At 47.2% G+C, this 12563-nt stretch overlaps 1 long non-coding RNA gene across 1 annotated transcript; it reads right to left on the reverse strand.

The window, feature by feature from the left end:
• Positions 1-855: 855 nt before the first annotated feature.
• LOC125940501 (uncharacterized) lies at positions 856-5380 on the reverse strand. The gene is made up of 3 exons (XR_007463701.1): positions 5282-5380; positions 4776-4909; positions 856-1368 (listed from the first exon to the last, which is right to left on the reverse strand). It is a non-coding gene; the product is annotated as an uncharacterized LOC125940501 (long non-coding RNA).
• Between the last annotated feature and the right edge of the window lie 7183 nt (positions 5381-12563).

Here is a 12563-nt window from a genome sequence, read left to right on the forward strand (position 1 = left end):
TTTTCTTTTCAATGACAGTGGTAAGCTCCCAGTCACGATTTGCCAATGCCTGCCGTATGCCCTCCAACCCAATTTTATTCTTCTGTAATTTTTTATCAGGATCAGGATCACGTAAATATAATCACACAAATTTGAGACATGTAAATGTTTCTTGAAGAAGTGGTAGACTTTTGCCTAAGATAGCAGATTGTCTGCTACAGTTGTTATCTGTCCATGTACATCTGTACATGTGTGCTAGGGAAGGCATGGAATAAAGAGTTTCTCCAAAAAAGCTGGGCTCAGTTGTAGAAGTGTGAGGTGGCATGGATGAAAGCGGAGAGTGTAAAAATCGCTACAGAACCAATCTCACGATGACTGTCGATGGTAATGTGTTAGCATTGAATCAGTATAGCGACACAACGTATTGCCACCATCGCAACAAGTTATGTATGAGGCGTGTATTGCAGCGGTAATCCTCTTTCGCCCTTCTGTAAGCACACTTGGTGCCATGTAGTGCTACTGCCCAGAAGCCTGTGCGTGGACCTCTGAAATGTATGGATGTCATGGGGTGCACGCGCTGCATTGCAACGAAGGCGAAGACGACGATCAAGGCGCGAGCATGACTGTGCGTTGGCATCCAGAAAAGGCGAAAGAAAAAGAAGAATCTACAGAGAACCTCGTCACGTGAGCGTGGAATGCTGGAAAGGCGCCATTGTGAGAGAGGAAAGTGAGCGAAGAAGACAGCCATGGCAGAAGAGTCAGCCCGTGGGTACGGGCTCCTGCCTGTGTCTGGTGTTCCTGAGCCTACGGCTCAACGTCTGCAACTGGTGTTCATCTGCGGGCCGTCAACCAGAGCACCGACCACGGCTTTGCTCGCGGCCTTCCCTCCAGGCTTACGTTCCTGTCCCGTCGTGCCACATCTTCTCGCCTCTCAACTCCAGCTGGGGTACCTCAGCAGCAGCCCACTCGTCTGCAACATTCCAGCCGTGACCTCGTCCGACGCCTCACACCGAACCAGAGGGGGATGTGTGAACATTATAATCATTTGATTCAGTAGTTTGCAGACTGTTTAGAGACTCCATACTTAAAGGTGTTCCATATTTACGTTTGTCAGCAGTTATAGGTCATCGAATTGATATATAGCATTGTTTGTGAGTGTGCGACAGAGAACATACGCGTCATAATTCATTTCCTAAATCAGTCTGTATTGACCACGTTAAACAACCTAGCACGGTAAAAAGATCTACACCGTGACAACGGCACACAGGTGCGTGCGAACGCTAAGAAACGCGGCATGCGGCAACCAGGCTCCTCCCACGCTTCTTTCTGAATACGCCATCTAATGGCACTGCCCAGAAGTTCACACGTGGCCTTTTGAGGAACTGATGCCTGGAACAATGCAATAATTATTTTCCTGTTCACGCTTTGCGAGTGGTTGCAACAGCATTCTAGCTACATTATCACCAGAATCAGCAGGTCATCAGCGGTAAACGATAGACAAATCCTGACATTATACCAGCTAATAACTGCCTTGCTCAAGGTGGACAACTGGAATATTTCATGATGGGAGTGACTGGAAGGTTACTTCAATTCTGAATGAACCAAATGCTATTTTGCTTCAGTGACCTAGAAAGAACTAGCATTAGTAGGTTTTGTCCTTTTGAAGAAAATTCGCTTCTTCTGGTAAATGACTGGAGATGCATTTGCCCGTTGAGAATGACAACAGTGGAAATTAATGGGACGTTGAAAAGACACTTCAACATTCCAGTGGTTGTTACACTTAAGCGTACAGCAGCTCCCCTAGCATTCCTGTTCTGTTAATCATTTCAAGGTTAGCTTGCTGCCTTGGTTTACAGATTTCACTCCTACCCCACATTCAACAGACATGTTCTTGTTCGTGTTCTTGAACCCCATCCTTTCCGTGCATATACTTTGCCACACACAAAATAAAATATTGAGTCACAAGTCAGTGCCGTGTCTGTCTCCTTTCCTTTTCCAATCAGTTCTAGAATTCTCGTTCTAGAATACTTTGTAGGAACTAGGCTATCAAGAAAGTCTTTGTAAATGTCCTATACTACTGTGTTGCACAGTCCAATTTGTCAGTTCGAACATTCTGCTTAAATAATTTCGGTATTGTTTACTCTTTTACAGGTCAACAAGAAAGACCTCGCCGCCATTCATTAGGTGCTCCTCAGGCGCCCATACCCCTTCATGTTCTTGACTGCTTCATAATTTGGCTTTAATCTACACAGAGCAGCAGACATGCCGTATTCCAATGAAGAAAAAACGGATATGGTTCTGGCTCTTGGTGCATCAAGCAGCCATAGAAGGCAGGTAGTTAAGCTGTTTCAAGGCTGGCATCCAGGTACCCGTCCAAGCTCAATGACAATTGTGCGTGCACATGAGACGTTGAAACAGAATGGGACATTTGCCATGAAACGACACAAATCTGCAATTTTTGGAGAGGAAGCGGAGACAGATATCCTGTCCAAGTTTTCTGCACACCCCCGGGAAAGTGTCTGTAGTGTGGCTGCTGAAGCTGGTGTGTCAAAATCTTCGGTGTGGAGAATACTGAAGAAGAGACAACTTTATCCTTACCACGTGCAGCTGCACCAAATGCTGCAGCCCCGAGACTTCCAGAGTGGAACATACTTTTCAAACTGGTTTCTAATCAAAACAGAAAAGGACCCAGGTTTCGTTAGCAAGATCCTGTGGACCGATGAAGCTAACTTTTCGCGCAATGCCCAAGTGAACATCCACAACGCTCGCTATTGGCAGGACGAAAACCCTCACTGGGTTTTGCAGGTGCATCATCAATATCAGTGGTCCTTCAATGTGTGGTGTGGAATATACAGTGGCACTAACATTGGGCCTGCATTTTTTGACTGCACGCTTGCCGGTGAACGATACGTCAACAATATCCTCAATGGGCCACTTCAGGATTTTCTCTGCCAAGTTCCATTGGCTAGGATCAAGGATATCTGGTATCAGCATGATGGAGCTCCTGCGCATGGCCGTCACAAAGCTTGCAATTGGCTGGATGAAGTTTTCACACAGCAGTGGATAAAGCCACATGGGCCCATTTCCTGGCCAGCAAGGTTACCAGATTTAACCCCCCTGGATTTCTTTCTTTGGCGGTCCGTCAAGAATCAAGTATACCGGATACAAACCAGATCATCAGCCAACTTAAAGGAAAAAATAAGACAAGTTTGCAACTTCATTCCGGTAACCATGATCAAGAACGCCACGGAAAATGTGCTAAAGAGATGCCAGAGTTGCATTGCAGCAGATGGCGATCTGTTTGAACACGCATTATAATCATGGGAGGATTTCGCAAGTACTGACCACTGAAAGAAAAAAAACTACTGCTAATGCCCCCTCCTTCACACTAGCACCCCCCTACTTCCACATTCCACGTCGTCGCCCCCTCTCACGCATTCCAAGTTCAACAGTAAATAAAAAGGTATTTCCTTGTTTTCTTTAGCAGTCTTGAATGTTTAGTCTCCTCGGCAGTACTCGGCCAGCAGCATGCATTTGCGCCGTCATCCGACGGAGCCGCCAGCCCAGCGGCCTACAACCATCACAACGCCTTGCTTCTTCCCTGTCGCCTGTCGCGATGCAGCCGGCCTTGTTCACCGAACGCATGCTTGAGAGCAGCACGATACCACTACGCAAGGGCTCCGTCACGTGGCTTTCTTTCATATTTCGCAGGCTTTCTTTACAACGCTGAAAAAAGGACTACGCGAGATGTATCGCACAGGAAACAACACCATCGGTGGTTTCTGAAGGTGCTCTACAAATCTGTGAATCATACTTGGGGTCCTTAGCCAATAATTAAAAAGTTGGGTAATTAAACTTAATGAGTGAGTTATGGGGAAAACAAAAAATGGCCTGAGTTACTGTAGGCCAGTGCGAATAGTATGCATTTGGTTCAATTCGCTTCTGACGTGCCTTTCATTTTTTAAACCTTGGCTCAAGTTAGGTGGGACACCCTGCATAACGTCATCACTGCCACTACAAGGGCGATATGACATGGGATGCCCGATACATAAACTGCCAAGTTTTCAAATAGCATGAGACTTGACATGACTGTGATGGGGCTAGCCATTTCCTTTTCTTTGTTTGGATATGCTGTTCAGTTTGTGCATGTTATATTGCAAGCATGCCACCAATGGTGTTGAGCATTATAAAAATCAAGTACACTGCATAAATGCATTAACATCTGTGCAATAAAAATGTTTTCGGCTCGAGAGCTTTTGCTGTATACAGTGACCTACAGTGTCAAAAGGTCAAGGATTATTCTAGAATGTGGAGAAATTCACTTCTACGACAATGAAGAATATTTAAAAATGTGATGTCACCCAGCATGTTACAATTGGTATAGTAGGCAGAGAGACTGTCCTTGCACATTTATTGGTGCACAAGGGGAGGCCTGACTTGGATGTCAGGGGGGACTAAAACCAGAGACTCAGATGCCAACTTCACTGCTTTAGCTAAGTGCATTTACACAGTATAAATATCTCATGCCTACCAGGCACAGCGCTATATGGCATGAAAGGAAACAGTTATCATGTGCTTCTTTTGCTCACACTAGTCTGTGATGCACAAGTGTTTGTGCCAACTGTGAGCAGCACATGAATTGCTCTGGCACTCGCCATTACATGGTATACCCATGTAATGGGTATACCGCGCGCACAGAGAATTCAATAGTAGAGCTGGAGAATTCAATAGTAGCAAGATCGAGCAGAAGGAAACATTAGGTGTCCCATCAGCATAAATGAATTCGCAGTGCTTACCTGCACTGAACCACGGGTAGTATCCTGTGGTTTTGTAAGTGCGTTGGCTATGTCGAGGTGAAATGTAGAATTAAATCTGGAGTACAAACTCTCATGCCCATGCATTCAGTCAGATCTTCCAGGTTCAGAAGAGACTAAAACACCAGAGGAAAACTTGTAAAACTACGAAATGGCAACTTTATTTGGTAAATGAAAGGTTGTTTCCAGTAGAGAAGCACCTACATCGACAGAAGCTGCAGTTGGCTGCTGTAAACGTTATACTTAAGAAAGTGAGTACATTGACGTTACACAAATAATAAACACGATTTCACTACACAGATGAAGGCAGTCCTACCTCATCTCAAAACATTGTTCTCACCTTCTGCTCTCCTGTTCGCCAGATAAGCGCTGCGTATTAAGACATACTCTCAATCTTTAGTGCAATGCCTTTGTCACTGCTAATCACAAGTTAAGCACTATACAATCAGGTGTAATATCAGCATTAGACTGTTCTCTTCAGCTCCTACTTTGTGACTGATGAGCCGGCTGTGTTTCCACGAGGACGGATCCAGCTCCAAAGGGTCACCACAGGACTGCAGGAGCATGGACACCCGCATAAATAAAGTTCTCTTTTTTGCATACACTGCAAGTAAGTGCCCAGTCTTTATCGATCTTTTAACTCACGGACACAGGCGTACGTTATCCTTTTCATTCAATAAAGAAGTGTAAAGATCGACGAAAAGCTGTTGAACGTGTATGTGTTTTCCATCTGCAGTCACTGACAAGAAGCTAGGCTCGAGCACTGCATAATGCCCGGTTCCCTACTATCAGCTTCGCCGCAATGCATGGGTGCTACGCGGTCAAGCATCGCAATGTACTGCGGTGAAGCATGCCGAGCGTAAAGGGGCCATTGTCAGGGGATATGGTGTGATACTCGCGGCGCTCGCCGTCACCTCTCCTGTCACAGTACAAACACAGAGACGCCTAATGAATGGGCTGGCAGGCCTTCAGAGATATTTCGGACGTGGCTGTGGTGATTTGAGCACTTGTTTCGCCCACATAGCACGCCGGGCCGGATACAATGATCGTAACGGCCCGGGAATTGGGTACAATACGCGTTCCTTAATTATATACAAGATCCTCAGAATAACTACGAATCTGTACCACGTGGTTTATGAGTGTTTCTGTACAGCTTTCACAATGGTCTATGTACGGCTATGAAATATTGTATGACGACTTTCACTTTTCTTACTTTAACATACAGGATACGATATGCGTTTCAATTCATCGAAGCCTTTTCGTAAACATCGGCGCGGCGTAATGCTTTGTCAGTGTTTCTGTGCAGCGGTATGTCACAATAGTCTATGACAATTAAAGTGCATAGCGACGTTGAGTTTTCTCACTTTCACATACAAACAGTTGAATTCATAAACAATTTCCGTTCCCGCGAATCTCCTGAAGTGTGTGGCATGTTGACCTTGCTCAACGACACTAATGAACAATTCATCGGCACGATGCAATGCTTTGCCACTAAAGTCATCCGAGAAGAAACCTCACTTCCAAACCTATCCCCCTGCGACTTTAAAAATTTAATATGCTACCATCGCAACAAAATAGCAACAAACTCGCCTCGGACACGGCTTCTTCGCCTGGCCGGCACGCATTCTGTCGATTCATAGGCTATGGTCGATTCTGTGCTGCCATGCTCGGCTAGGGACGAACGGCGCTAACAACTTTCGTCCCCGTAGTACCTAGGCGAAGAGAAATTTCAGGGACCGAGACTCCCCACATTTCTCTCTCGCACCCACTGCTCCTCGCGCATGCGCAGAAATAGCGTAGAAATCCAATTATGATGTGCAGGTGCTACAAATGAGGTCTTGAACGCGGACCATGTCGGAATTTCCGTCTCGTGGTTGTTGTACCAGAGGCTTGCCACGCCGGCGAGGTAAAAGAGCACGCTGCTTAGTTTCGCGGCATCGTCCCATTTATTGATGACGCTTACTCGCTCGTACGTGGACAGCCAGTCCTCCACCGCGTTGTCATCTGTGCCACTGAAAACAGGAGGATCCTTGTGGCAAGGTAGACCAGAGCACACGACGGAGGGTGCAGGAGGCGTTTGCTGGGTCGTCGGCTGAGATGCATCCTGAGACATGGTTGAAGAGAGGGTACGAGTTCGAAGCTCCAGGGTGCGTTCGAGCGTAGCACTCTCCACCACTTGTAAAGGCGTTTATTGCACGCAAGCGTTAGGGCTTGTAGTGTTATTGGTACACCGGGAGCAGTACCCAAGCCATAGCCTGAGTGCTTGAGGAGCCCGTAAGGAGACAGCCGGTCGACACTGGTCCCGAACAACAACTGTCTTTATTCCGCCTCGCACGAACGCTTCCCAGCTAGGGGGGGGCGCCACTCTCTAACACAATAGTAGCAACCTCTACATCTCCCCACTTTCCGGACATTCTGTAGTCATAAGTTCAAACGGTCCGGCGGAACAACGCGGCGGCAACTACGCGTGCGCACAACACCATCGCGATCACCAACACCACCATCACTATCAACACCAACGCTACTAGGAACCCTCTTCTCTACCCTTTCCCACTCGCTTTGTGCAAGTGAAGCCACTGCACTGACTAGTCCATCTTCACCTGATTGATCACATGCTATGTTTCGTTCTTTAAATTTTTCTGTCATCATTGTTCTTATATGTTCCATTGCCTCATCTGCCTCTAGCCGAACACCTTGAGCTGTAACTATAAACCTCTGCTCTAGGCTAGTCTTATTACTCAAGGAGTTGAGATGTTTCCAAAATTTCTTTGTTGCTTTTCTATCCTTTTTGTTTACTTCTGACAACCATTGGCACCCCTTTCTTCTAATCTTCTCATTGATCAAATGGGATGCTTCCCTTCTACAGTTTAAGAAGTTATTCCATTTTCTGCCTACATCAGCTTCTGGTTCACCCCTCCGCTTTGAATATCTGTGTTCCCTGGATGCTTCCTGACGTTTCTCTATGGCCTTCTTAACCTCCTCATCCCACCAGCTCTTGGGTTTACGTCTTCTGTTCCCTTTGACCTGACTCGTACCTTAGCAAGCTCTAGCTCAAATAGCCCTGTTAAATTTGCATATGTCCATTCTGTTTTTGTATCCTCTGAAATTACTTCCTCAATTTGTTGGGTTACTATTTCAAGCTGCTTTTCCGAGTAAAATATCCCACCTGATTGTTCATCTTGCCTCCTACCTACTTTCATTTCTCTTCTAAAACTCACCCTAATACGTTGTGATCACTACCTAGACTTCTGGAGCCATATTCATCTATGTTCATATTACATTTAGCCTATCGTGCATCCTATGTGACATTAGTGCATAATCTATCGTTGACTGCAGGCTCCCTACCTCCCATGTTATGTGCCCTTCACACTTCTCAGTACTGTTGCATACAACTAAGTCATGCATTTCACACATATCCAGCATCATGTTGCCTGTTGAGTCTGTGCACCCGTCCATGTCTTCTATGTGTGCGTTCATATGTGTGCGTTCATAGGAGACAATATCTCCTAGTATAATAATCTCGCACCCTCCTCCTAGCTCATTAATGTCACTTATATGCATTCCAGCATTTTTTGTTTTCCTCTTTAGCATTTGCTCCTGTCCACAGGAATACAAAGCCAAGGAGTGTCTGCTCTTCTGCAACTTTCCCTTTTAGCCATAAATACGTACTCCTTGCATTCCTGTTTGGCCCTTTGCCAATTGATACTTTTATGAATGAATGCACCAATTCCACCCCCTTTTCTGCTGCCCTCTGTTCTATTGCAACATTCCCATGCATAGTCAGGATTACAGGGTGGTTGCTCCATGTCCCTAAGATGTGTCTTCACAAACCCGTATACCATCAGCTTTTCCTGCCTTAGTTGCTCGTCTATCTCCTCCCACTTCAGCCTATTCCTGCCACCTTGCATGTTAATGTACCCTATGTCAGAATAACCTTGCCCCTGGTGCTTACGTCTATTTCTTCTCCTACCGATTCTACGTTTCTTCAATCTTGGGGCCTCTCTGGGTCCGTCTTCGTCTACACTGGTGGCCTTAGGGCTCTGGGTCCCCCCCAAAAAAAGCCGTAGCTTGGCACCCTATCCTACTACCTACCCTCCCGCCCGTGGCATCACTGTAGTGAATGCCATCCTGTGCAAAAGGGTGGGAGCCAGACTCGTACACTTCCCGGTTTACATCCATTACGCCATACCTACGTGGTCGGCTCAGACCCCTAATGACCCGGTTAGCCTCAATCACACTCCGTTCCATCCCGCTAGCCTGGCCCTGGACCTCTGGGATTGTGCATATGGTCACATGTACACTCGCAGAGGCTGCTCTGAATGTACGCAACCCAACCTCTAACTGTCTGTTTAGGTTCTGGCTCCTTCCCTTCAGCACATCGTTGAGACTAGCATGGATAACGACCAGATTTTCGTGCTCCATGTTGTCCCTTCCCACCTTCTGAGCTTTTGCCATTGCATCAACCATGCACTTCCCTGACTGGGCCTCCACCCTCACCCGCCCGTCTGCCTTCACTTTTGTAAGGACGCCCTCCTCAGCCCTCGCTACGTTGGAGTCCCCCACCACTAGGACCCTTCGCTCTACACGTTTGCCTCCCGCCTGCGATTGCCGTCCTCCAGTTTGCGCTAGCTGGTTCTCCACCCGCCGTGCGCCACTGACACGCGCTCCCTGCCGTTCGTCCCTTCCCACCCGAAGCCTGCCGCGCTACCTCCCTGTAGAGTTGTGGAACCGCTGTGTTGCCGCCAGCTCTCGCCTGCTGTTCTACGGCCCCTAGGCGTCCCTCCCTGTTCTCATAGCATGCCTCTGCCCGAGTCTCCGCGCTGTCCCCGCCGCCCGCCTGACGCAGCTCTGACCCGGGATTACGCGCCGCCTGTGCCAAGAGCGCCTCCACCCGCTCTTCCAGCACGGCCCGCTTTTCCCGTTCTTCTTGTAGCTCGCCAGCTATTCGCTTTACCAGGATGGCCTCGGCCCCCTCCCTGTCAAGCAACTCGCCTATCCGAGTTTCGAGCTCAATTCGCCGCTCTCGCTCCACCTTCAGCTCCCCTTTGAGCTCCTCCACACTAGCTGCCCATTCCCCTTCCATCCGCCGCACAGCCCCCCTTAAATCCTTCACACGACCTGCACGCGAAGCTAGCCTCCTCAGCGTCGGCCAAACTGGCGAAGTGCGTCTCGTCCAAATAACACCAACGTTTGCACTCCTCGCACTGCACCATCTCGCCATCACCCCTGTCCTTCCTAACCGCCGCACCATCATCCGCCCGACCACCTAACGAGAAAGCCCGCCAAAATACCTGAACAAAGCCCCACGGTAAGCCGTACGGCAATCTCGCCATCCGGCTACCCTCGCTAGCTTCCCTAACAGGGTTCAAAACTGCCGCCCTACACTGCTTTCACCATGCAACACGTGCGCCACAACCCGCTTCCGAAAAATAGAAACAATTCGCTACCTACTAACGTCCTACCAAACTAACCAAGAAACCAAAGAAGCATGAAAAACAATATATATAGACAGCCCGGTTAACCTAACACTTCCATCAGCCAAATAAAAATAAACAAAATTGAACCTATTCTCCGGTGTGCCGCTCCTGCTGCGCTGAGCTCACTCGGCCACGACCGTCGTGTTCGGCTTCACTCCAAAGAGTGAGTGAGCCTCTGATGATGATGATGATGATTTATTGGCATCCCCTTTGAAACGGGGCGGCGACAAATAGTCACCTAGCCTGCTTGATTTAATCAGGTATACTATACATGTTCTTTATCTAGCATTTTTTGTATACCTATCATTATTTTTCTTTTTCAAAAATTTACCTTGTACCGCTGCCTATGATTTTAAGAGATAAGGTCGCATCCATCTTTTCCCTACTTTTTTTCCACCAGTACTCTAATCGTCTCTTGCTGATCTCTACGGCTGATCTGTTTATGTTTCCTTCCACTTTAAAACCCAAGCGCTTCTGGGAGTTGCACGTTACCTACGGTTCTCGCTGGGTGGATCCCGTCGCATTCCATTAGGATGTGCTGAGTGGTCTCTGGATCTTTACTGCAGCATACACAGTCTCATCTAATTCCGAATATTTGTTCCGATATGTTTTCGTCCTTAGGCAACCGGCTCGAGCCTCCAATAGCAAGGCACTGCCCTTTGTGTTATCGTACAGATTTTCCCTTCTAATTTCTTTCTTCTCATTCTTGTAAATCTCCATTGTCCTTTTCGTTTCCATTCTTTGCATCCAATTCACGGTCTCTATTTCTCTCACTTTCTTTCTGATGACCCCTGGTTGTCTATTTACAGTTCGATTATCCTGTACTTGGTTGCCAACTTCCTTGACCTCTTCCTCCATTCTGTGTCCACGCTTTTCATGTAGAGATACTTGTGCACTTTAGCCGCCCATTTATTTTCATCCATGTTCCTGAGCCTTTCTTCAAAACTAATTTTGCTTTGTGCTTCTCTGACTTCAAAAGAGGCCCAACCCATGTCTCCATGCACTGCCTCATTGTCGTATTACCATGTGCTCCCAAAGGCCAACCGGCCTACTGATCTTTGGTTAACTTCCAAACCCGCCAATATATCCGATTTTAAGCATATAATGGCATTTGCGAATGTTAGCGCTGGCACCATTACTCCTTTACAGATTCCACGCACCACCTCATACTTATTGTGCTCTGTGTTTCATTAATGCTGCATCTGGATGGATGGATGGATGGATGAGGCTGAACCCTTTAAATCGGGCGGTGGCATACGCCACCTAGCCATGGCTATTAACATAATTTGTACTTTGTGGTGGGTGAAATTTCACCCCTGCCTTAATTTTATCCACCAATCAGATAACCTCTGTTGGTTATTTCTACCCCGCTTAAAGTCTATTTTGATTCACTGTCCCTAAACCCCAATGCTTTGAAAAAATCAGCCCCGTTGCCTTGCACTGTAGGGTTAAGCCCCTTACAGAAAAGTATGAGGTGTTCAGCCGTTTCCTCTTCTTCTCCACACGCACAGCACAACGTGTCTATACCTTGGTACTTGACTCGGTACATCTTAGTCCGCAATACTCCCGTCCTGGCTTCAAACAACAAAGAGCTTCCCCTAGAATTATCGTAGATATTTTCTTTGGCAATTTCTTGCTTGAAAGTTCGGTATGTGCCCAGTGCTGATTTCGTCTGCATCCCTGTTTTCCACAGACCCCTCTCTGTTTCCTTAACCTTTTTCTTAACCGCTGTTTCCTGGTTTGCACCCCTCCTGCAGTCCAAATATTTGATTGACAGTTTTCTGGTCAGCTTCCTCCATTTTGTATCAACATTCCTCATGTACAAATAACTGAAAACTCTCCTTGCCCACCGCTTTTCTGCCATCTCTCTCAATCGCTCCTCAAATTCTATCTTGCTGCTGGCTTCCCTGCCCTCGAATGACGTCCATCCCATGTCACCCTGTACCCCCTGATTTGGTGTATTTCCGTGTGCTCCCAGAGCCAGTCTACCTACCCCTCGCTGCTTAACCTCCAACCTTGCTCGAACCTCTGATCTCATGCACAGGACCGCATTGCCGAAAGTCAAACTAGGGACCATCACCCCTTTTCAAATCTATCTCACCACTTCGTACCTATTGTAATTCCACAGTGCCCTATTGTTCATCACAGCTGCATTTCTGCTACCTTTAGCCGTCACATATTTTTTCATGTTCCGTTAGGTACTCAGCCCCATTGTTTATCCACACTCCAAGATATTGTACTTATCCACCACCTCCAGCGTAACCTCCTGTATCCTATGCTCGCTGCCCTGATT

This window comes from Dermacentor silvarum, chromosome 10, assembly GCF_013339745.2.
Source record: "Dermacentor silvarum isolate Dsil-2018 chromosome 10, BIME_Dsil_1.4, whole genome shotgun sequence".
NCBI classification, from domain to species: Eukaryota; Metazoa; Arthropoda; class Arachnida; order Ixodida; family Ixodidae; genus Dermacentor; species Dermacentor silvarum.